General features: G+C 33.0%; 1 protein-coding gene across 1 annotated transcript in view; it reads left to right on the top strand.

Annotated features, from left to right (window-relative positions):
• Window positions 1-435: 435 nt before the first annotated feature.
• Window positions 436-27,610, top strand: part of LOC118186057 (STAM-binding protein-like A) — a 99,326-nt gene continuing 72,151 nt past the window's right edge. Inside the window, exon 1 of the mRNA XM_085813311.1 lies at window positions 436-579. The gene's annotated coding sequence lies outside the window, so the exon portion shown is untranslated. The remainder of the gene's footprint in view (window positions 580-27,610) is intronic.

Below are 27,610 nucleotides of genomic sequence, written 5' to 3'. Positions count from 1 at the left end.
ATCAAAGCCCTCGAGGGTTATTTGCGTAATGTAGAACGACGTCCCTCCTGGATTCCTAAGACTCTCTGATCGGTGTAATGTTTAGTGATGCAAGATGCTGTATCGCTGAGCCCGAGTTCGATTCTCGGAGAAATTATATACATTTGAAAAAATATAATGTCTGTTCGGCATGGAGAACGTAAAATACTAAGGAGCCGAAAATCCGGAGGGGTGAAACGCCATCGAATCCTTTGCTCGGTGTGTGTTCTCCATCAAAATTGGGGTTAGCTGCACAGTCAATGCGGTAACCCCAAATTTGATGGAATTTTTACCTATATCTAGTGAACTTCTTAAACCTGATTGGCTCGTATTCACGTTATATATGGGAAAATCTACGAAAACATCCGCACAGCCAACCTATTCTCTGGGTATTAAAAACCGGATCAAATCATCAGTGACCAACAGTCTGTAGCTATTCAGCCACTGCTAAGTTTTTGTTTCAGGTAAAGAAATCTCATAAAAGCAACAGAAATAGTCGTTATGAGATTTGGTGCGGAGTTTTGGAAGAGAGAGCTGTGCCTGAAGTAATCTAACTTCACGGTAAGTTTTAGGGTTTCAGAATTTATTTTATTTTTAAGGTATATTTTATTTTTATAGCAATGTTTTCATCATATTTTCTCTAATCTTTTAAAATTCCTACTTTTAGCTCATGCTCTGCCTTATAACATTTTATAAATAATAGTACATATGACTGTGATAAATGGGTTTGTAATAGTTAACAAAAATAAGTGGCAACAGTAAGACAGAGTTCTCAAAATTTTTAAAAAGTATAGAATTAAACAATTGTAGTTACATATAGTTGCATGAAGGGGTGTAATGTGTAATGCCCCACTATGTAGCGAAAATTCTCGCCATATTTCTATGTTAACATGATAATAATATATGTTTAATATATAACCCTTTAAAATGTCCCTTGCTTTACAAATGGAAGATGCGAAAAGAAACTGCAACAAAACGTAAGCGACAATTAGAGAAAGAAAAACATACGCGCCAAGAAAAGTTTCCTACGAAAATTCTACGCAGAAGGTCAGCATATGTCACCTTGAGTCGTGTGAAATCATTAGATGAAATATTAATTTAAGAACTGGACTGCTCGAAACTCACTAGAGAGTTTCCCTGCAATAATGAAGCATTAGAAGTGATGGATAGAATGAGAAATTATAGAACACCATCAGCTTCATTAATTATAAACAAAAAAATGTTAATAATGTTAATAACAAGTAACTAAAATAAAATTTTTCAGTAGGAATTGACTTATTATTTTTTTATGTATTACTTATTTCTTTTCTTTTCTTTTTATTAATTGCTTGTAACGTTTGAGTCACCGGACACCTTTTTTATGAGAGTGAAGAATTTGGCAACAAAACAACTGATATGATAGAAAAATGTGTATAAAAAGCTCAAAAGTTTCTTGAAGGGAATCCATCTATTTCGAATTGAAAGATTAATCACAATCAACGATATTAAGAAGTTGCAGAGAATTAATAAGAGCCGTATCTCTGCTTCTGTGCAAAATACGACTTCGTCAACAATTTAAGTTAGGTTATTTCGAATATGGCAAAGCTCACGAGGAATATCTGCTTAAGGGAAGGAATGCCTTTGTGGAGGATTTAATTAGAGAAACTGCTCGTATTCACGTTATACTTGCAGAAAACCACGAAATCCAGCCTGATAGCTAGCCCGTTCGAATAGAACTGAACCCTAGGATTGTTCGCTTGAGTCGAACGCCCAGTATTCATTGGCGGTAACCATTCTTCCGCGGGTGGGGTCAATGAAGGACAGAATTGTAAAGCGGCAGATTTCTGCAAAAGCAGTTATGATGGAAAATTAGAGATTAGTAGAAAATTATCCAACTCTGTTTGTTGACATTTAGTTGAAAGCGGTAAGGTTCATTTACAAATAAATGGCAGTAAACAGAAATGGCTGTGCTTAGAAGTAAGAATCTACATTTCGTTGACTGTAGATCCGGACCCTGTAGAGCCGTATCGCGTGGCTTTAGAAAATTTTTATAAAGGCCGATAGAGTTCTACTGAAATTTCTCTGGAGCTCTATAGATAATCTACAGAAATGCTTCTCCATAAAATTTTATACAAAATTTACAAAGCCTTTCACAAAATAGAATTTTATAGAAATGTTGCTTTGTAAAATGACAGAAATATTATGAGGCCTTTATAGAATGGTATTCTGTAGAAATCTTCAAATTTTTCTAACTGTAACCAAAGCAAATAAAAGAGCAAAAATGAACACGTTTTATTCACAAGTGTTCAATTATTTTTGAATAGAAATCTTTGCCTTTAATTTTCTACCTTCACAATTTTAACTTGTAAATTTATATAACATTTGTACAATATTGCTTATATAATGCAAAAATTAAATCTTGTAAAAATATAAAATCAGTTTAAATCTTAGATAAGAGGTTAAATTTACACTGTTAATTATAAAATTTTAATTCCTAAAATTAGCGCTTTTGATTACTTATTCATTATAATAGAAATTGTTTCTTATAATTAGAAATTCTTTCTTATAATAGAAATTATAATAGAAATTGTTTAATTAAATTTAACTATTATTTAAAATATATTAAAACGATATTGAAATTTTTTTATTAAAAAATCACTTCTGTTTCAAAAGTTTTTATTTTCCTTTCTGTGTTACGGATCTTTTCAAAATTTAGTTTGTCAATTTCTATTCATAAAAGGAAATTTAATTCGTTCTTTATAATTTCGAAAGATAATTTTTGATGATTTTATAATGCTTTTAAACAATGAAAAGCTTCGGCAGTCTCTTACAAAAATTTAAAAAAAAAGAAACTTGTTTAGATTTCGTTAAAATTATAGCCCAATTTTTTTAAAGTGATCTGATATTTTAAAACAATTCTATAAACTGATTCTATATTATGTATGCTATGAAAATTCGGTACTTGGGACTACTGGAAATTTTTACAGAATCTTTGCGCAAATCTTTATAGAATACCTACACAAAGTGTCTCTATAGAATTTCTATACGTAACTGTACAGAGGTCATATCTAAAATTTTAAAGAATTCTGTAGAAGATCTCTCATCTGGTTTATAGAAATTGTCCATAATTCTAAAGCAGTGCTCCGCAACCGGTGTGCCGCAATCAAATACATGTATTTGACATTTTGCAATTTTTTATCATGTATTTAATACACAATGACAATTTTTTTTCCTTAATAATGTCTATTTTAAATGTTTTTATATATTTCACTGTTGTGTGGTTGTGTGTGTGATTGTAAGTGTATCAGCATTTGAATTTTTTCGGCACTTCCTTGATAACTCGGAACTCAAAAATATATAACTTTTTTTAAGCGCAGGTATCACATTGATAATTATTATGATTGCATATAAATAACTATGTTATGGTTTTATAATTGTATATTTTTCAAATTAAAAAACAAAAATTTATAGTAAATTTTGTGTATAAATCAATACATATATAAATTAGCTTTTGGTGTGCCACGAAATTCCAGAAAGATTTTTTGTGCGTCGCAGGTGAGAAAAGGTTGCGGAGCACTGTTCTAAAGGATTCCTACGAAGTTTAACATAGGATTGTTTTTATAGATTTCATAAGGAGTGGTATATGTTATCTTTCAAGCTAAACTCATCATATATTCAAATTGCATTCAATGACTTTCCCTTTTCATTGATTACTTCATTAAATATTATTTTGCTGTTTGGCAAAATTGCCTTCCGTAGGTGGTACTACTACAGAGAAGTACTGAATGTTTTTAAATAACAGATGAATTTTTTGAAAGCTGTTTTACTTTATTTTTTAGTTCGAAATAATATTTATAATAGTATACAATTAAGTTTGGTTATGTCCAGACTGTGGCCAATTGTATTTTTTCACACAAGGGGTATAATTTGTGGTATTCAGATGTTTGAAATCACGGCACAAAATGGCAGCCTGCCCGGAATGGTATGCAGTGGCTAGTCTTCCTTCCAGGATCTATAGAGCAGGCACCTTACAACTTGCTAGTTATTTTCTTTTCGTTATGAAATTTATTAGAAGATCGAGTGCAAGGCCATTCTCAGTCCATTAATAATTTCTTCTGACTGTATTACACGTGTATAAAAATACCACTCCTGTGGATGATGACATTGCTTTTTATACATTACAGATTATTATTAGTCGTTTTAAGGAAGTATTTCGCCATTTTTGGAAGCAAAAGCAAAGAAAGAAATTAAATGACGAAGTGAGCTTTTTTTTTTTTTTTTTTTTAACATCAGATGGTGAAAAAGAAATAATAAAAAAAAAAAAAATCGCTACATCATCTGCTGTATCCAGGAGCAAAGAATTTCATCATCCGGTCGTTAACGTGTCAGGAGGGGTCCCCAGCTGTATTCCCTTCTAATTTTTCTTTTTTTTCTTTTTAATATCCCCACGTCCCCTTCTTTGAATAAATAGTTGGGAAGCCGTACTATATCTATTGCGTCATTCCATTGCGGAACGGCTTGTTTACTTGATGTGACCTTCCTTCAAGCAGGTAAGTAGTGGGGGGTTACCAACATTTGGCGATTTAGCGACTTTTTAAATTTTAATCCAATTTCTTTTTTCTACTAATTCTGATCACATATTAAAACAAAAGCGCTGGAAAATAGCGCCTCACCTGAAAAGTAGGATGTTACTGATCAAGGACAAAAGACGAAACATCTCCCGTAGATGACCACCTCTAAAAGTGACTGACCAGTATTTCTGAGAATATTAATAAACTTAGACACGGATAATTATAATATCTGCATCCTATAAATATGTATAAAACGATTAATAATAGCATATTCGCGATCGCCAAACGTCATAATTTTGGTATCAGCATAAAATATTCTCAAGTTTTATCCATAAGAAAAATACCCGTCAAGAGGTTTTTTTTTTTTTTTTTTTTTGTATGTATTTAAAAAAAAAAGTATGGAATACGTTTATACATCCCTCAAGCATTCACTTTAGTCCTTTCTCAGCGCAATATAATTTGAATATGATGAATGATTTAAATGATTATTATGTTTCTAAACTTGTAAAGTTACGCCTAATTTCCACTTAAACGAAACCATTTGTTTGAAATTTTCCTATTCTACAAACAGCTTATTGTTCTCGCGTTTTTTAATTGAAATATGACACTCTAAGAACAAAGCTAGCTAATTTTACTGCTATTACGACTTGCAGCTAACATCTAAAAATGTAACAATTTAAAACGCGGACGCACTTCATTTACCTGCGCTCCTGCCCTCTGACAGAACACCTTCGACAGAAGTTCTTCCTTCCGACTACATCACATATCCTGTGAATAAACTGTTCACGGACTATTACTGCAACAAGGGAATCTTAGAGATAATGAAGCAAGTGAATGAAAATAATGATATCCAAGAAACTAAATATGAATGGAAAATGTAGAAAGGGGACCTAACCGTCAGATTGCTAACAATGACTAGGATGACTTCCTAATCCTGTAGTGCCATTAACTTAGTTTGGCGGAACAGGTTAAGTAAAGTGACCATATCTCTCCTGCTTCGAAATAACCTAATGTTCGAAATAACCTAACATTGTAGCGCCCCTCTTAATTGTTCATCTAAGACAAGTGCTTCGTTTGTTTCACGATTGACAGTTTTCCTAGAAATTTTTTGCCTGATTTTAAAGTTATTATTGGAATACGTTTTCCGCTATTTGATATTTTAGTAAAATAACATATACGCTAACTACAATGTTCGGTAGTTTAGGTGTACTAAATGCAGTATTTAGCCTCAAGATTTTTCTATTTACGATGGATTTGGCAAAATGTAACTCTATCCTTTGTCAAGAAATAAACGTAATCTTGAAATTTTTCTTAGTTCCTTTTGATACCAGTTATGATGAGAATGTAGTGGTGTAGCAACAAGATCCGAGCGTTTGAATCTTCTATTAAAAATTCTGGAGACCTTTTGATGTTAGAATATAATGGAAAAGATTAAACATTCGAAAACTCGCGCCTTTTATTGCTAATCAGATCTTTCTAATCCTAAAATAAAAAATCGTTAAAATTCGAAAAAATTAAATTAATTTTATTGAAAGCCATTCAAAAGCGTTCACTTAAAAAAAAAATTGAAATCTTTCAGATTTTATATTATTACTTTTTTTTCTTCTGACACCAGTTGTTATGTTATTTTCTTCCTTCCCGTTCGTACGGGGTTTGTGTGGATTTGGAGTGAATAACGACAACAGCACTTCATGAAGTATCGAAACACACTTTATTTACCATTATCAATCAGGACAGCTCCAAAACACTTTTACAGTCGTCGAAGATATACTATAAACACGCTGGAAAAATCAGCAACACAGCCTTCACACTGTCCAGGCAATAACGGTGGAGATAGCTTCACTGCAAAGCATCAAAGTACAGCTCCCGACTCTGCTCGGCCGTTCTCGGAACTCCACGTACTCTCGAGACTCATCACGCTACAATTCGCGATGGACTCGACGACACACAGAGCACAGCTCCCGACTCTTCTTTTCTGTCGTTCCCGAAGCTTAACGCACTCTCTCGACGATGCACTAACCGCGATACGCTAAGAGATTCTTCGATGCACTCGACGACAATCTCGGCGCTAGACTTCGAGACACTCACTCAATGACTGACTATCAGCTCGCTAGATGAGGCACACTCTCTCGACGATGCACTAACCGCAATATACTAAGAGACTCTTCGATGCACTCGATGACCCACTCGGCACTCACTGCCCGGCTGTCAACTTGATCGACTCCGCACGGACTGACTAACTCGAGAGTAACTATCTCGCACTCCAGATGAGGCACCCAATAACAGACTGCGAACCAGCAGGCTTTATTTAGCTTTCGGCTTGTCTTCGAGAACATTCTGGGTAAACCGGTAAGAATTCGTTCCAGAAAATTCTCCATCCGTCCATGGCATATCGCCAATTTTGTCGCCAAATGGGAGATTTCTCGCCAAATGTGGCAACCCTACCTTCCTTTGCCATTTTATGGCAACCCTAAACCTGCTTTGCGGGGGAGCTATCTCACCGCGCCTGTACATTTCGCAACAATATTATTTTACGACGAGCGTCATAAACGAGCGTCTTTTTTCATTTACAAACACATACACGTATCAAGAGCATTTAGACTAACGCCACATTGGGACAAAAATATTTAAAAACAGCATATCTTTAGAATTTCCGACAGACAATTTCGCGCGCTGAAGATAAAAATGCTTTATTCCTTACAGTGTTACCACTGCTCGCTTCGAAATTTTTGAGATTTGTAATCACAAAACGCTTAAGGTTTTACAAAATATGAAATAGACAATAAAACAAATTCAAAATTCGGGCTTCCAGGTGTCCTTGCTCGGGGGACAGACTAAGTTATTCAAAATTTGATGACTCTAGGTTCCGTTGTTTTTTCACAGTGTGAGAAACCTACATACGTTTATGTAGATTCTTCATTACTTAGTTTCTTTAAATATAATACAAGACGATACTCTTTGGTGCCAACAATCTGAAAAGTGATTCTTACATTTAAAGTGATTCGACGTATAATGCCGTTTTGAGACTAATGACCCTTCTGGGCTAATAACGATTGTCGCAATTTAGCGAACCAGTACCGCAGTATCAACTCGTGGTGAGTCTGATTGTCTTACTCGTGAATTTCGGTTGAGAAGTTATTTATTACTTCCTTGTACGAAGTAAAAAGGAAGTATTGTAACCGCGAAAAGTTTCAGGCAGCATATTTCAATGAAAATATCCGTTTTGACCACTATCGAATGCAATTTAACGATGTTTTTGCGTGATATCTGTACGTAAGGACAGAATAAAATACTCTTTTCCTTCAAAAAATTATAAAACTGCTTGAAAATTAATTCTGAAGAGAATTTTTCGTGGCGTCTGTACGAACGTATGTACGTACGTGCGTACGTACGTACGTTCGTACAGACGTTCGTACGTTCTTTTGCGTACGTGCGTGCGTACGTACGTACGTATCTCGAATATCTCAAAAACACGTAGCCTTAGAACGTTGAAATTTTGTATACAGGACTTCTATAACATGTAGATGTGCACCTCGTATTTTGGTTGCAATCGGCCTCACCAAACGTATATAAATATATTTATATATATATCCACTCTGTTACCCGGCTCAGTGATCTCAGTTTCTTTACTCCTATATGTTGGTAAATTGTACATTTTTTGCTTTAAAAATGATTGAATTATGTTGTTTTTAACTTCCGGTTAAGGATTTTATGCCTTTAGTAAATCTGTGTGCAATATTTTTAGAATTATTAGCAATTTTAAAGTTGTTTAATTGCCGCTAAGCCTTTTTTAATGGAGGCCATTGATGTTTACATTTGAAACAGGAGACTAGTGGATTTGTTGCCAATCTAGAGAAACTTAGCTTCGCAACAAAGATAACGCCTTCATTTATTATTTAAATCATGCTTAATCCTTTCTGGAATTTTTTCGAGGAAATAAGCGTTTAAGATTTACTTCGTAATTTTTAATATAGATATTTTGAGTTTTTATGTATTTTTGCCTTTTCGCGAAGTGAGAACTGAATTAATTAAATGAGAAATACTCAATCGTCTGTGAAAAACTGTTTCTTTTTTGTTTTGTTTGCTTAATTTCTTTTATACATCATTCTAGCTTTATTATAGTATTTGAATAGAATATGTGGCAACGATTAGATAATTCCATTCTTTAAATGATATAAATTTTGTGCATTATGAGTTATAATATGAACGTAATATATAAGTTAACTGTTATATAATTATTGAAGTATATAACAGTTAACTTATTAATTTCCGTTATATAATTATTAATACTGTTAAGTGAATCTAGCGCCAGAGTGTCGCTATGGTAAACAAATACTAGAGTGAATTTTAAAGAATGCATTTATTCTATTGTGGTTTATGCCCTGTCGGCGAAGTAGATTTAATTCAATCCAATAAGTTTAAATGAAATGCAAGAAAAAATGCGTATAATTTAATATTCCAATTTAATATTCCAATACAAGGAAGTCATGTGGTGTACACATCAGATTTTTATTTATGCATTTATGCATGATAACGCTTTAAAAGATCCTCTCACAGCTGCACTTGAATTTAGAAACATTCTAAAAAATATAAAATATCTGAAAATTTTCCTCAATATTTTACGTGAAATTCCATTCATAAAATTAATCTGAAGGTAAAAAAGTTTTAATTAGTTACTTCATTTACTAAATTTCCTTGTATCTTCTAGATAACTATAATTCCATTTTCAAAATCCTAATTATTCTTAAATTCGTTTTAAATTCAAAGCAGATTTCAGACTTTTTAAATTAACTTTTTAATATGAAATAAAATTATCCTTATTATTATTATGTGAAGAACTCGAGAGATTTGAGATTCGAAGCATTCGAGAATTCGGGATATTCGAATTGGAAAAAATTTAGGATTTGTCCCTTCTGTAAATTTTACTTTCCTAAACTAAATACAAAAACAAATGTAGTTTGCCAATTCGTTTCCATTCACTTCCTATGTGTGGTTAAGGTTAAGGAACTTTTCTGTGTGTCTTGGAATTTCTCCACTAATTTGTTCTACGAGGAAAAACTCGTCGGAGTTTCCGCCACGTGCCAAAACTCTCGTTTCTCTTCTTGACCTCAAAATCTCTTGCATAGAATTAAGGCGGCAGTGATGTTCGATTGCGTCCTTCTGAAGGATCGCTCACCGGTTGGCGGCATTACAAGAATAGAAGCGTCTGTTTTGGTCTCGAAACAATAGCTGTGTAATAGCAACCGGAAGACCGAAGTTCTTTCCTTAATTTATCTATTGTTTTGCTTGCCTTGAGTAATTTAGAAAATGAAAAGAGGCTATTATGGCCCAAACGACATCCAAAAAACGTAGTACTTGATTGCAAATGGTAGCAAATACTGTCCATTTTTATCCAGTGCAATACAGGCTTACTTTGGGATATTGAGAATTTGATTCCAGTCCACGCATATAAACTCAGTATCGTAACAAAATGAGTCACATGAATTTATTGCTTTACCAAGGTATATAACTGAGACCATGAATTATAGTGAGACGTAATAAAACATATCGGACGTATGTAAATGAATTACATACAAGTCGCAGTAAAATGAGTCGCATGAATTTATTACTTTCCTAGAGTTATATGAGTCACATTAATATGACTGTAGCGAAAATGGTGACTTTTTTAAGTTATCGAAAAATCTATTTTCGAAATCTAAGCAACGATTTTTCCCGAAACTTCCTGAAGAGCTGGACAACGAGCTAATGAACAACGAGCTATGGCTGCATTGAAGCCAAAAAGCAGTTCAATTCATACAGTGAGCTGGGTGAATCAGCTCAGAATTGTGCAATTATATCGGTGATCACACCCTTTAGAGTTTACTATGTGAATAATATTATTGATCTGCAATATTTTTTATATGTTAATAAGAACTGATCTTAGCTCTGTTGTCCTCTTTGAGCTCTTTACGACTTCTTACTTTGCTGTGAGGTATTATTTATTTCAATAAATTGTCAGTTTCTTCTTGCTCACCTGGAGTACTTATTAAAGAGATCTTGATGAACCCGTAAGTCTCAAGTACCAGGAGTGAAGAATATAGCTTTTTCCATTTTCTCATCCTTTGCGTGTCCGAAATAAATCAGGAAGCTGAGAAAATGCAAATTATCTTGCGTCACCTCTCCGATTGCCACAGTAAAATTACATTCCAGCGATTCCTTCTTGTCGTAAAATCCGTGGTAACGAAACCGCGATGACTTCAAAAGGAAAGCACGCACATCCTAACAATTAGATGTAACAAGGCCTTTTACCGATACACATTCAGAGAATTTCGAATGACATAAACATCTCTACAGGAGTGTATTTCGAACAAAAAGTGGGATGTTCATTTTAAAGCAGACCAGCTCAGAGTTAAAGCATTTGTTGCTTTAACTCTTATGAAAGCAACAACTTGTTGTTTGTCACATGGAAGGCAGTTGTTGCCTTCTATTTGACCACCCTATGATTACCCTTCGTTCATCTCTTTTGATATGGAATTACCTCTAACTTCTCATGGCCTTTTTGTGAGCATGGATTCATTAACGACCGTCGTATCTCCTCCTGTATAGGCTCCTAAAATCAATACTCCTGGAAATTTTAGGAAAATCACTTCTATTGTGCATTGCCATAATAAGCAAAGTAAACTGCCAACATTTTCTTGATTTTTATCGAATTTGGCGTGATCGTTTCAGTCTTCACTTTTTGAGCCTCGTCATTTGACTTTTCAGCTGCTTCTGTATCAAACATTTACCTTCATGTTACGTAACGAGTGATAATACATTTTGAGGACTTGTGTTAAGAAATAACGTGCTTGATCCCTTTGATACGTTGCTATTTTCAGAAAAAATTCAACTTTTAAAAACAACTCGACAAGTGATACGCTACAAGTCCAGTTAATCAAATTGCTTGACAAGATTCAAACGATATAGAAACTTGTTAATTAATATCCCTAATTGTTAAACAATTCAAAGCTCAGCTTAGGTATAAATGCAATCCCAGGAGGACCTGCCCATGAATATTCATTAAAGAGGAAATAATTAATTAATTGTGTTTCTAAGCAGCATATGCCCATATAATCATATCGTACACGATTAAATACCCCACCAGCCCAATTCCGTATGTAAGACGGGACAACCTGTGACATCGCCGGTTGCATCAAGCAACTGTAGCACCTCAGCACTGTAAGCCCCAGAAAGCGGATGTTAATCTGAATGAATAGTGTAAGGGGTCTTTACCCACCTACTCGGGGTAAATAATAGGTAGCCTCTGCTAACCTAACCTAACCTAACGATAGTTCGGCAATAAATCTTTGATGTAATCGACATATTGTTCATTAGTGAAAGTAGATGAAAACACTTTTATTGTCTTCTCTACCTTTCTTAAACATTTCATGTCATCACAAACTCTTGAAAATGTTTAGTATTCCCTTAAAGGTATTTTGCAACTTTTCAAACCGTTTGAAGCAGAAATTCCATTGCGAAAAAAAAATGAAATGCATAGTTTTTGCTTAGTTAATATTCATCATTTCCGGAAACTGCCGCAGAAAAAATATCTTCATTCATTGAAAACAAATTTATTTGCAAACTATGAAAGGAAAGGAAATGTAAATTATTGCAAAATGTTGTTAAAAGAAAGTCGTAACAGTTTCTGAAAAAAAAAAAATGTAACTTTTTCCTTTCCCATCCGTGTTTATAAATGATTCATTTTCGATCTTTTTATATCTATACTATTAGGAATGTAACTTGGATTGCAATTTACGGCAAATACTACCTATCTTACAAACTTTTAATGAAAAAAATTTTTGAACCTCAGTTAGACCAAATGTTTTTTGCTTACTCGGTGAGTCCTTGTTTAGCCACACAAGATTGTTTTGTCCAGAAATAAATTAAACAGTTGCGATGAGGTTGCGTTGAGGTCGTACGGCTAAAAGACTGGGTGCTTTGTATTTCGTTTTAGAAAACAAAACGTACTTTTTAACCGCATAATACTTGTTAAAGGAAAATTCATTAAGCCAAATGTATACTCTCGTTTGCATTATTTTCAACGAGTTCCGATTCGGGCGAGAGTACCATTGATTTGTCACGTTTCTTGACGCCGAAAAGATATTTTAAAAAATCTCTAAAGGTGATTCTGACTAAAAGGTAGAGAACAATATTTCGACACCACCTGAATTAAGTCGAACGGGTCTTATGACTTCTTTTAAGTGGAGAAGAATGTAAGGAATCATTTCATTGCTTGCTACGTGCTCTTGTGGGGTAAAGAATTAGTGCCTTCTCTTAAAATTAGAAGGTTTTCGATTCAAATCCCGGCCGAAACTTGTTAAACGAGTTTTTCTCACAGTTATTGGCTCGTAAAACACAAAAGTTTATATACATGGTTTTGGTATATAACATTTTACATAACGTAACTGACTTTCAGGAACAAATGTTTAAATGTTTGACAGATGCGTAAAATATCTAATGACCTGCTCGACAGGTTTTATCTTATATAAACTATGAAAATGTTTAGCTAAATTTAATCATTTCCTTGTATAATCAATACTTTTGCTTAAGCAATTTTTTTAATGTTTTCCTGTAAGTGGTAGTATGAGTTCCAAAGTGTCAGAACTGTAAAAGATATACTTCATTTTGTGCAACGGTCTTGTCGTTTGTTTACCAAACTACAGTCTTTCTTCCTTTTCTTTTCATTTTTTTTTTTTTTTTTTTGTGTGTGTGTGTGTGTGTGTGTGTGTGTGTGTGTTGTTGTTGTTTCTTGTTTCTTTTTTTATGCTTCTTTTTTTTTCTTTATTTTTGCTGTCTTTAACGTAGAGTCTGCGTCATACGAAGTTCGCAATGGAATTTAGGTCATTGCTGTTTGACAGCTTCTTGAGAATATAGCAGTTAAGAAAAAATGCACGAAGAGTACTGTAGTATTAGCGGTCAGGAAGAAGCGGACGTAAGACAGGTAATCGTATAAAAATAAAAAAAAGCAAATGTTGATATTGCAAAAAAGAACGTAAACATTACTGAGAAATGTTTGTAACAATTTTTCTTAGAATTCTCTTTCGAACATAGCTTTAGGGAAAAAAACGAATGATGAAATTTTTTTTCTCTTGTAACGATCGGGTAGAGAAAACCGCAGACAAAAAGTATTTTTAAGAAAAAGTACAGTTCTTTATTTATTTAAAGTTGTTTGATATTTTTAAAGAAAAGACTAAAATCAATTAGAAAAATGAAATTTGCATTGACTTAAATTTTAATATTTATATGAGTCAAATTTAATACCATTTTAGAACTGTTTTTTGAATGAATGAAATCTTTTCGATCTCATTGTGAGATTAAAATATGTCGTGAAACTGCATTTAAAATTAAGTCTTTCAGTGTACTACTATGAAAAAGTCCTGATATGTTTTTAATAATTATACATATACATGTAATATTTAAAAATTAAAGTAAAACAAATGCTAATTTTAATTTTTAATGACTTTCTTGGCGTTATATATTTCTAATACAATGGATATTTCTCTATAAATATGTAACATATTAAATTTCGATTTCTCAACTCCTTATTCTAAAATTTGCCACATTTCATAACATTATTTTGCCTCAAAATTAGGTTCGCTTCCACCATCACAACGCTTAACGCATTTTTTTTAACTATGTGCTGTTCGTAACAGAAAATATTTTTTCAACAGTTGCAGTAGCTCCTGAAAGTTAAAATAAATTATTTCTACAATATTACAAAAGTCTTTCCGTATGCGTCTTTCAATCATTTAAGAAAAACTGTCTACTCAGCTAGCTGATGCAGGAACGTTCTCTTTATTCCAAGCAAAAAACTGCCTCTCATTTTTTATGAGGGCATCAGCTTTACAATTTGTTTCAAACGAACGTTTTCAGTTTCGATAGATGTGGCGATTTTTCTTTATATCAGGCTATCTCTTGCCTCTTTCCATTCAAATGTCTTCCTGAGTATTTCCTAAACAGTATTTGGTATACTCTAGGTTTGTTTTATAGTTTTCACTTACTTATGTTAATATACTAATAAATTAATATACTAACAAATATCGAGTTGGCAAGAAAGTAATTTTGGGTTTTTAGCGTGAAATAAAATTCGATTTTTTCTATATAAAAAATTAATGAGTGAAATATATTCCATTCTGTATGTTGACCATTTCCCATCTCCCTGAAAACTTCATAATTCCATGCTTATGGAACGAACAAACATCTAGGTATTTATCAGCAAAAACCTCAACCAAGTGCGATTTGAAGTCGTCGTTATGACTAAATTTTTACAATTTAATACGTTTTGTAAATTTCGAAATAAATGATAATCCGATAGTGCAAGGGACTATATGGCGGATGCGACATCACTTCCCAGGGCAGGCTTCTATAGTTTCGTTCGTGCCGCTGAAGATGTGTGAGGCCTCGCACTGTCGCGATGGAACACGATTTCTTTATGATTTACCAATTCTGTCCTTTTCTCTTTGACTGCTTCCTTCAGTTTCATAAGTTGCTAGCAGTAAATATCTGAGTTGATCGCATAGTTACTTGGGAGCAGCTCAATATACACAATACCTTTGTAATCCCACCAAATTGACAGTAGATCTTTTTCTGATGCAGTTTAGCTTTCGTTATATTTTGTGTTGATTCATCATACTTGGACGATAATTTTATTCTATTATTGTTTCTATTAATGTCCTATTCGTTTCATTGCGTTTGAAATGCGTGTCGCAAATATTGATTCGATGTACGAAGTGGATTTCCTCCGCTTTATGCAGAACTCAAATATCGAATTTCTTAACGAGTCCAAGACATCTTACGTGATTTTCTGTTACTGTGTTTGATACACTTAACCGTTTTTCAATCTCTCACAGAGTTATATGACGATTCGATTCAATTATCGCTTTGATTATGTCACATCAACTTGAGCAGGTCGGCTAGAACGTTGGTTATCTTCCAATGCAAAATCTCCAAAAGGAAATTTTTAAAACCAGTTCTGACGTATACGTCCTGTTAAGCAATCAGCACAATAAACTTCACAAACCTTTTTGTGAGCCTCAGCTGCTTTCTTGCATTTATGAAAATGAAAAAGTAAAATATGTCAAAAATGTTTATGTTTGTGCTCCATGGTAAAACTGATAGTAAACTAACAGTTGTAGGCAGATATATATGGAATTTGTTTTGATAGTAACCTAAAATCATCAGCTTCCAAATCTCAAAAGAAAAAAAAAATATATAAGATTTGCAGAAGAATAACAGAATGAACATAACGCTATTTGTGCGAACCAAAATTACTTTCTTGCCAACCCAATATTTCACTTTTTCTAGATTCTTTTAATTATTTACAAGATTTACTTTTGTAGCTTATATATTGCCTTCTTCAATTTAGGAAGTATACGTTAGAATAAGTATTTGAGTTCTTACAGTTGACGACCGCGATTTTAATTAGTAGTTTCTAAGGATTTCTCACAGTGTGATGTAAAAAGTGCACCAAATATGCTCAGATAGTATAGCAGTTATATAATTGGGTTTAGTATAGTGTGCCTACTATCTAAGCATATTTCATGTACTTTTTACAATGCTTAGATAGACTGACTAGTAAAGAAATATGTTTCTAGTTTCTGTTAAAAACTGGAATATTAATCAAAATAACAGAACGTCAAGAAATGTCAAGGGCAAAAAAAGATACGCTCTCATGAAAATGATATGCTTGATCAGTCTAGCTTTAAATGTAAATTTTAATATAGCATACGGCTGTTAAAAGAAAGAAAGTTTAAAAGCCATTTGATTCGAGTATGACAATTAAGAACACTTAGTGAGCATAACATTTTTTTTTTTTTTTTTTCAATGAAGCTAACCATTATGGAAACCTGTCTATTTGGCGAGCCTCGCAATGCAGTTTTTTCGCGAGAAAATGGAAACATTTGACAAGATCACGTAGTAGCACTCTCTGCTTCCCCTTTTTTTTTTTTTTTTTTTTTTCCCGCTCTTGGAATAGCTTTTGGGGGATTCTTTTTTTCCCCTTTTAAGAATACCTTCAAGTTCAAATTTTTATCATAGATTGTAATCAAAGATTGATACACAAATAAGCAAAAAATTAACAACGCATCCAAATAAGGTTGAGAGATCGTTTCGGTCACAGACCTAACTCACGTGCATAAGGAATGAGATTAAACGCTTTTCATTCATAACTCGGGTCATGCCGAGCGATTTCACGTGCAGTTAGTTAACAGGTAACACGTGCAAAACCGTAGTAACGGTCAAGTGCAGGATAAAAATCGAGTCTGGAACGTCAAAGAGGGAAAATCGCAATTAAAAATGACTGACATTTCAATTATGTTACATTAGTAGTATAAAGTAACCGCATATGTGAGATAACGTGATTGAATTTGATGGCCCTCGTAATTTCCCATGGCGGGGAAGTTTTTTTAGTTCTGTAGAACAGAAACTGAAGAAATAACTGAAAGTCGTAGCTTAAGTTTAAATCACACTGAGGGTCAGTGACACTTATAACTATGAACATTATAGTTTCGGGGAAGGCGACTTATAATAAAACAACTAATAGCATCCTTCCTCAAGGCTAGATTGAAAAAGTCTACAGTTACAGGTAAAAATAGTTATTTAAATTAGCCCGAATATAAGATGATCTTACATTTTTGCAGGTATCTTACAGGGGTAAAAATTGGTATATTGATAAATTCATATGTGAAAGAAACATTAAATCTCATAATGATATAAATATATGATACAATATAAGATTAAATGGTGGAATAGCATAATAGAAAAATTAAATGTGTACAAAATGTATAAATTTACCATAAAAATTAAGTATTAATATTGCGTATCTGTCAGACTGTTAATGACCATTTAATTTTTTTCGGAAAAATACGCATGGCGAATATCTTCAGAGATTATTTTAGTAATATAACAACTCTTTCTTGATCTACCTGATCTTCAGACCTTATCGCAATCGATCCGTGTGAGACGTGTTAAGGAGAATAAGAGATGGGAAAATCCGCAGAGCAACATTCATCGTTTGCATGAGATTTAGTCATTCGGTTTATCTTCATGAATTTCCGATAGAGAGCTGTCTTTACTATGCAACGGTTCAGAAATAATTTTTGTGTGTGAAATAAAGAAACTGATTTTTTTTAAAACTTTTAACCAGTACATATTAAAATTGAATTTCCTTTGAAATTATTCATTCCGGGTCTTGTTTAAGTTCAGTTTGATTGTCCATTTGTTACAACCAATTCTTATGTGACCGAAGATAGTTTACAAATTAAGGATTGTAAAATAGAAAGGTTCAAAATGGAATTTTGAACCATACTGAACGTTTGCATAAATTCATAGCGTAGAAAACATTCAGATTTAAGTTTCTTATTTCTAAATCAAAAATCGAGGTTTCGAAAGACGAAACTGTAGGAATTTATTATTATTTATTTTATTATTATTTAGAACATGTTCGCAAAAGTTGTCGGATTCAAAGCTGGATTAACTGCTACTCAAAATAAGTACGTGTTTAGGGCATCAAGGAAAGGCGACCTTATAAAAACACGCTTAAGGCATAAAGTAAAACGGCATCAAAAAAGGTGCTTAAGATACTCAAGAAAGAGGGCTCCACAAAAAGTTTCGGTTGCTGTTTTTACCATGTAACTAAACCAAGACCGAGAGAGGGAATAGGGAAGAAAAGTGGTCTATATGAAAGTGAAGGCATCAAAATCCTTTAAGTGCCTAGGGCTTCTAAAGACCTCAATCAAATCCTGGTCGTTAATAAAGTGGAAGTTACTGTTAACTTGCAATTTTTAAAAACCGTTTATAGTTTTATAAAAGCCGCCCAGACGGTAAAGTGGTTATTGACTCTGACTGCTGAACCGAAGTGCCTGCGCTCGAAACCCAGAGAAGACATGGATTTAATTTGTCCGTCTCTTCATAGGAGGCAACAGTGGCCCACCTACTAGGTGCCTCCGTAATAAAGAGACTCCCGCTTCCGACCTTAGTAGTGGCCAATGTCTATAAACGGCTAGAGCCCGCCACTGGAAATAAAAATAATAACTTTATAAAAGCACTTACTACCTAAAATACATTCTGAGACATCGCAGTTAATTACAGAAGCTTATTTTATTTAACAGAGATAAAAATGAAGTGCGGTAAAATACATCTATACCCTTGCATGTTGTTATATTTTAACACAAAAATGATTGTTGGGGGAAAAACAAAATCGTCTGCGGTGTAGAGACTGATAAATCGCCGATGTTTGTGGAAGCCTTTTGAAATATCTGTAATTAGCGACATTTGTATTAATAGCAAACCGCTATCAGACAGATTAAAAATAGTTTAAGAGGAAAAACAGCAAGAACTTGATAAAGAATCGGCTCAAATATTGGAGGACCTTGGAAAATGAATATTGTTACGAAATGTACAGGCGCGGTAAGATGGCTTCCCCGTAAAGCAGTTTTACGGTTGCCACATTTGGCGAGAAATCTCCCATTTGGCGACAAAATTGGCGATATACCGTGGACGGATGGAGAACCTTCTGGGACGAATTCTTGCTGGTTTAGCCCAGAATGTTCTCGAACATAAGCTGAAAGCTATATAAAAACCTGCTGTTCGCAGTCAGTTAGAGTGTGTGCCTCGTCGAGAGGGCGAGTCAGAGTGCCTCGCATAGAGTATGAGATAGTTAGTGTGTCTCGAGTTAGTCAGTCCGTGCGGAGTCGATCGAGTTGACAGCCGGGCAGCGAGTGCCGAGTGGGTCGTCGAGTGCACCGAAGAAGTCTATGAGTGTATCGCGGTTAGTGCATCGTCGAGAGAGCGTGTTGAGCTCCGGGAACGACTGAACCGAAGAGTGGGGAGCTGTGCTCTGTGTGTCGTCGAGTGCATCACGAGTTGTAGCTTGGAGAGTCTCGAGAGTACGTGAAGTTCCGAGACGACCGAGCAGAGTCGGGAGCTGTACTCTGGTGCTTTGCAGTGAAGCTGTTTCCACCGTTATTGCTTGACAGTGTGAAGGCTGTGTCGCTGATTGTTCCAGTGTGTTTATAGAAGATCTTCGACAACTGTAAAACGTGACTTTGGACCTGTTCTGATTAATTACTGGCCAATAAAGTGTGTTTCGATACTTCATCAAATGTCGTCACTCCAAATCTACGAACCCCGTACGAACGTGAAGGAAGAAAATAACGTAAAAATATGTGTAGCTTTATTACTGTTAAAGCAAATAAACGTATTTAAAAATTCAACGAACTTTTCCAAGCACCTAATAAGTAAAACTAGAATTCAGAAGATATTGAAATGTATAACATTTCAAGCATTAAAGTCGTTTTCTTATCAGCTGGTGTGCGTAAGCTAAATAAATTACTCTAGTAATTTCCCTTAGACGTTGTTTCCGTCAGTTCTCATCACAATAATCATAAGAAATAATGTTTGTAGTTTCTCGTCGATTGTTTTCTCCTTCTTTTGGGGGGGGGGGGGAGGGGGCGGATGAAAACATGTTATGATAGTCATTTATTTTTTCTAAACGTCTTTGCTGTTTTTTAATGAAGAGAGGATACAGCTAATGTTTTCAAAGATAATATGTAATGGTATATTTAGAATAAAACTGTTACAGTACAGTGGTCATTTAACTGCAGCGTTGAAGTTGCAGCTTTATATCTGCAAAAATTATCCACTTCTACAGTTTGTGAATAGATTTTCATGAAGCTTCCGATGTTCACAAAAATTGATCCTCATCGGTTAATAACATTAGTTCAAATCTAGTTCTTAAATTCTAACATCTTAGCTTTTTCTTGCTTCATTACTGATTTCCTCGACAGATGGCCCTTTTTATCATCTCTAAAACTATGCTATAGTTTTTATTGCTTAGGATAATAGGAGATTATCAGGATCCTTACATTCAATTATTGCATTATCTATGATTTCAATAACCTTCTTAGCATATTGCTCATAGAAGTTTTCAATAAAATACCTGGTAATTTGCAATTCATATTAAACCTGCTGTCCATTGTACAGCATGAAACGAAAAATCCTCCCTTTTTCATCTACGATGAATTTCGTTATTATCACTACCATAAATAAAATTAAGCAATAGAAATTGGAGTATAAAGACAGTCTTAGGTCGACGTTTGAATAACCCGCTTTTTAAACGTCTAAAAGAGCAATATATTGGTGATAGAACAGGAGATTTAGCAGAGATATGAGTGAAACCCGTTTCTTGTTCCATTTTTCTCAGGAAATTAACAGTAGATTTTGACGTGTGGTTGCTTGCTTTGTCTTGATGCAGTTCGATTGATTGATCGCACTATGTGTAAAGAGAAGATATTTCATATTTTAAAATTGGGTATAAAATATGTTTTCGATAATATGTGGAGCAGATATTAACATTTATCTCCACCCTCTTTATTTTTAATTTGCCTTTAAATGAAAAACCAGCAACAATCATAAATCTCTTAGAAAACAATTTTTTTAGGTTCTTTGAACTGTTTTAAGATATTTTTCTCCTCTTTGATAATTATAAATGTATCTCTTTTTATGTTAGTCATTTAATTACGCCCAGGATTCGTCTACTGAGACAACATTTTTCCATTTTTGTCCGGATAAATGTTTCTCATAAAGAATTCTGCAGCGCATTCTGCGTTCGGCAATATGTCGTGGAGAAAGACGATGCACATTATGTTTTTTCGCCTTTTTAAGATTCAAATCAGCAATAATCACTTTGTTTACAATAGATATTGAGTATTTTAATAATTTTGCAACCGTCTTTGACTTGGGATTTTATTTTAACATTAAAGATCTATCAGGACTTAATGTTGTGTGCATACTTTTGGCAAACATAATGGTGCTAGTATCAAAGTCCTGATTCGAACAGTGAGCTGAATGCAGCTATGTTCTTAAGAGTGCTAGAATAATTACAACGTAAGAAGGGTGTAAAAGACCCTTTTATTGAAATCACTATATACAGCCACTCCCAACTTGGGAGTGATAACAGAAGACATAATAATCGCGCTTGGGTCTTGAACAATCAAGCAATTTAAAAGTAAAACTTCAGTAGACATTTAAATAGTTGCTGTCACAGAGCTTAAACGCAAGATTGGCCTATTTATGGTGCGTAGCAAGCCTTTGCTAAGTACTAACGCACTTAAATCACTTCCATCAGTATTTGAGGAATAGCACTAAGGCGTAAGAATTTAAATACTAACTATTCTGACGAACGTCCACCGAGCCGACGTGGTCTGAGACTAAAAGCTCTCTCACACACTTGAGAAGTTTCTCACTAACCTTAAATACAAAACTTGGCTCCAACACAAATTAGCATAAAGCTGAACCGTGCGCTCATTCTGAAGGGAAGTTGAAATAAGAGTTCACAGGAAAGGGTAACTTAAAATAAAAAGAAACTTTGTTAGTTTAACTTAAAACCTTACAGATCTTACTTTTGCAACATTCGAAACATTGGATATGTATTTGGAACAATTTTTCCACTTGAAGTTAAATTTTAACTTTTTTTCCCCTTCTTTCTTATTGACAATATTATCTATCGTAGCTTCAGATACCGAAAATCCGTCTTTCACACCGTTTTCGAATAACTAGATATGAATAATTGTCTTCCCAAAGAACACAAACATAGCCTTCCATACATTGCTTCCTTAAAAAGCGACATTTTGCATGAAAACAAAACTGTCAACTAGCAGACAATAATTTATACTTTTAATTTTTCGTTTCATGCTGTTTTAGTTATAAAAAAAAAAATTCCAAGTAGAAGCTTTTTTTCAGTCCAGAGGGGCAATTTGTCCAGAAGGATTATTAATTTCGCTTTGGCATTTTGCGTTGATTCACTTTTCAAATTGTTGCCACCAAATAATATCGTCCTTTTTATAATTGAAGAAATTGAATAATGATGAATCTGCGTAAATGTATGTATGTTTCTCGCATTGTGATAAAACAACGGTAGCTAGAGCCATCCAATTTTGAATGACGTAATCCTCCTACGAATATGGGCATGTGGAAGACCAAATTTGAAATTTGATATTTGTTTTATTATCGCTTTCCTATTTTGTAAAACTTTAACGAAATTTTAATTAACAAACTCAAGGATTATTGCCATTATTATTATTAGTCCAAAGGGATTTGAATCCCGAAGGACTATTAGTTTCGTTTTGGCATTTTGCGTCGGACTCATAAATGTCGGTTCACTTTTCAAACTGTTGCCACAAAATGTTAGAGTCCTGCATTATATTTGAAGAAATTAAATAATGAAAAATCTGCATAAATGTATGTATATTTCTCGTATTGTGATAAAACAACGGTACATAGAGTCATCGAATTTTGAATAACGTAATCCTCCAACGAATATGAGCATGTGGAAGACCAAATTTGAAATTTGAAATTTGTTTTATGATCGATTTCCTATTTTTTAAAACTTTGACGAATTTTTGATTAACAAACTCAAGGATTTCAAAGCGAGCAATGGCAACGTTGTGCAGAAAAAACATTTTTATCTCCAGCGCGTGAGTCTCTGTATCGGAAATTCTAAAGATATGCTCGTTTTAAAACTATTTTGCGATATTGCTGTTGCACTGGATCTTATGGTTTAAGTGCGAGGAACATGATATTTAATAAAGAAAGGTAACACACAAAATGTTAAAAACGCCCCTTTGGACGTAATTTAAAATCTGAAACATTTCAGATTTTATTTATTTTTTTATTATTATTATTATTTTGTGTGTATGTATTCTCTTTTCTTGTTATTAATTATTGTCATTATTATTATTGTTGTTGTTATTGTTTATTGTCATTATTATTAGTCCAAAGGGTTGTTCCTGAAGGACTATTGTTTTCGTTTTCTGATTTTCCGTTAGTTTACTGTAAATGTCCGTTTCACTTTTCAAACTGTTGCCACCAACTATTACAGCCCTGTATTATATTTAAAGAAATTAAATAATAAAGAATCTACCTAAATGTATGTATGTTTCTCGCATTGTGACAAAACAACGATACCTAGAGTCATTCAATTTTGAATGACCTAATTCTCCTGCGAATATGGGCATGTGGAAACCAAATGTGAAATTTGGAATTTGTTTTATTATCTATTTCATATTTTGTAAAACTTTAACGAATTTTTCAAAGCGAACAATGGGAACCTTGTACAGAAAAATATTTTTATCTCCAGCGCGCGAGACTGTATCGGAAATTCAAAAGGTATGCTCATTTTAAAACTATTTTGCGATATTGCTCTTGAACTCAATTTTATGGTTTAAGTGTGAAGAACATGGTATTTAATAAATAAAGGTAATTCACAAAATGTTAAAAAAAAAAAAAAATCTTTCCTTTGGACGTAATTTAAAATCTAAAACCTTTCAGTCTTTTTTTTTTTTTTTCTAGAACAAAGCAAAGTCGTCTAAAAAAATGTGCGAACAGCCTCTACAGTTTTTTAAGATGTTTTTTAAGTTGTAGTAACAGATTGATTGGGAAATTTCGAAATCTATATCTTGTGTATCCAAGCGTTTGTTATGATGTAATTTTCTTAGTTATTAAACAGCTATAATGCAATTTTGTAGCAGTATCTAAATTGAAAGAGGCTGTTTTTTATTTTTTCAAATTATTATACACGTTTTTTATGTTTTACCATTTTTTTATATGCACTATTTTAAAGCTCAAAAGACAAATATAAGCACACAAAAGTTTTTAACTTGAAATTCTTTTTGAGATAAATTTTTATTTTATTTAACACTAATAATTTATTATGGGTTCGCAAAAACGGATATTATTTTTATTTGAAAGGAAAAGAGCGAAAATATTTGTGAGATTTTCAGTACATCTGTATTTTTTACAGTTTTTTAATTTCAAAAAAATTTTAATTGTTAAGTCATTTTTTGGAGTTTTAGACCGTGGTTTGAAATTTTCAGATCGTAAGTCGCCTTTTAACCTTCCTTGTAGGAAGAAAAGGTGGTTTTATCTCGAAAAATTTCAGGTGTTATATTTCAGTGGAAATATCCATTTTGATCATTCCCGAATCCATTTAGAAGATTTTTTTGCGTGCTATGGATTTAAAATTGACTCAAGAGGGATTTTTTCTGGCGTTTGTACGTACGTGGATACATATGTACGTATCTCGCTTAACTCAAAAACCATTAGCCGTACAGTAAATAATGAAATCTAACTTTTGGTGTTCTCGCTTCCTGTACTAATACCTGAGAAATTTTTATACTTATCAAAGAAATAAAATTATAAGAAGTTTAAGTCCCTTACTTCAAAAACTGACCGCGATATTTAGTTTCAAAGTTTCACCTTGCCTTGAGGGGTCGGCTAATTAAGTTAGAATAATTGGAGAAAATAAGTTTAAATGAAGAGCAGCAAAAAATGGGTATAATTTAATAGGCCGTACAAGGAAAGTATGTAGTTGTTTTCATCAGGATGTGTTTCTTTTTTTCTTTCCTTTTTTTTCTTTCTTTTTGTTACGTTAATAATGGTGGCCCGCACTAATAAAAACTCTGCTTTTACGTTTGTAATGCTATAATAACAACAATTTTCCTATTTAAATTAGAAATTTAGAAAAAAAAATCACTGCATCCAAATAATTAGCAATTTAGAAAAGTTTCTGATTCTGAGATGCTTTAAGACGCATTCTGATTTTAATAACGCTTAAGGTAAAATGTTGTGTCTTAGAAATCGGAGGAAAAATGTTCTCAATTTCTTATTTTCAGTTTATGCTATGAGATGGCGCCACAGCGTTATTTTTGCTTGCATGCAAATCTACGGTTTGCCATTGATTTTGCATTCATTTTCCTATTTACATTTTAAGTTTATAAATATTTCGTAATACGATCCCATTTTTCCCCTAATCTACTTGAATTTACCCACTGAAGATTACATTATAAATTTTATTTATTAATTTCAAAAAGACTGATTGCCTTGTTATATTCATACAATGAAGTTTTTCCTACTTTATTTATTTATTAATTATTATTTTTTTGAAATCTCTTCCTTTATAAAAATAGTTACAACTCTATGAAATAAATCAACTGTTATATTAATACCAACTATCTATCATGGTTTTCTACCCCTGTTCTCTCTTTGTGACAGACATCTTCAATGAACTTCTTCCGAATGGATAGAAAATGTTTTCTTTCTAAATTTAATGTTCTTACTTTATGTTTTGAACACATCTTAATATAAGGCTAATTGCCTCAGATTTACAGGATTGAAAATGCAAAATCCAAGCATACGTACTTGAGTTGTTAATTTCGATATAAACACAGCCATTTACAATTACTTCAAAAGCAAAAATTTATCGCTTTCGGTTTCGTATAAAATTCTTTTATTATGGACTGGGTAAAGAAAAGGAAAAATTAGTATAAACATTTAAGTTATGTAATGAATCATTTACAGTAAGTTGTAACAACGTCTAAAAAAACTCGAGTCTTTATCTTCTCATTTCTTCTATTTACCCATCTTTTCCTACCCTCTTCCTACCTTAGAAATGATTTCAGCCTACCTTAAAAATGATTTCAGACTTCTGTGAAGGTGATCACCTTCAACATGATTATTTGATTATGCACCACACACTAGGGTTACCTGGTTATCTGTGATTGTCATTACCAATGTTTGTTTATATTCTCAGGAATACTTTTGACTATTGAAGGAGCTCAACATGAGGGGCATCACTATATACTATATTGCCGAAATATATACTGTGTTGCTGCAACTATGATCAGTGAAAAATATTCAGTTATTTATCTTACAAATTTGAAAAAATAAAATATGATAATTCTGATTAAAAGGAAAATTACTCTCCATTTCAATTTCACTCTTATACTCTAATAATTGCTTAATTTTTCAGGTAGTAGAATTTCATTAAATAATCTATTTTGATACAATTATTCTTACATTCTTTTGGAAGTTAAGTGTTTTTCATCATATTACTGCAATATTCTCCAAAATTTTATTGCTCATTTGTCAAATATAAAACACAGGTGGAACAGGAATGCAGAAAATCTTTTGAAAGCAAGTCGTCTTATGGATCTCCCAAATTCTCTAGAATATATTATTTAAAAGCCTAATTATTTTATATTTCTGGTTCTACAAAAGTATTTTCATGACAAAGTGAAGCAATACTAATAAAATTCATGACAGTAATAATTAAAAAATCTACGGATACAGAATGCTGGGTATTTTCTAACAGAGGAACATATCCTAATACACGATAGTGCATTAAAATGTTGACTGTCCAACATCTGGCACATCTAGTAATTTTACATTATACGCAATCTGATATTATGTTTCATTAAGGTAATCGAATTATAAACAACCTTCATTAATAATGCGCTTAATAAACCAATTAAACTAATTAGTTATTACTAATTCTAGTCCATAATTATATAAAAAATAAACATTGAAATTATTCATTTTGTCGGTAATTAAATCGCAATGTAATCATTAATCCTATTTCCTTAGTATAAATTACTAAGGGAAAAAATTACTAATTTACTGATATATAAAAAGAAATCTTTGACAGTCTTTCCTTCAGTTTTTACTTTCAGGTTTGGGTTTTCATCCGCAGAGAACCCGTTGGCGCTTCGGGAGCGAACCCGTTGGCGCCGTTCCATTTTTACTCGCCAAGCTCGCGTTTCATCGACGCTGAGGCGAGCCGTAAACGTGATTTTTAGTGCATGTAAATTCTAGTTAGCAGACTAAACAATATATTAAGCATATGGTAGTAAAAATTCATAGATAATAAGCATGTAGATGTAAAACTAACAGGTTAAACGTGATATACGAAAATAAATTGGTATTAAATTTAAACAGAAATTAATTATTAAATTATTAACTTTTGCTATGAATTTTGCTGATTATGATACTTCTCATTTTAACCTATGCCATTTGACATAAAATCTACCTGCTACTTACTAAACCGCTAGCCTGACCAAGTATGTGACATTATGAGACATAAAAAAAAAAAAAGTTTCATAAAGTTAGTAAAATGTAAATGTCACTTCTTTCAAATATGCCCAACTATTATAAGTGTAAAATATTTAATGCTACTTGATCAATTACTTAAA

The sequence above is a fragment of the Stegodyphus dumicola genome, chromosome 3 (assembly GCF_044657685.1).
Source record: "Stegodyphus dumicola isolate Sdum_Otavi_A_Nest chromosome 3, ASM4465768v1".
Classification (NCBI taxonomy): domain Eukaryota; kingdom Metazoa; phylum Arthropoda; class Arachnida; order Araneae; family Eresidae; genus Stegodyphus; species Stegodyphus dumicola.
The sequence above is the reverse complement of the archived record's forward strand: the minus strand, read 5'-3'. Positions and strand labels throughout refer to the sequence as shown.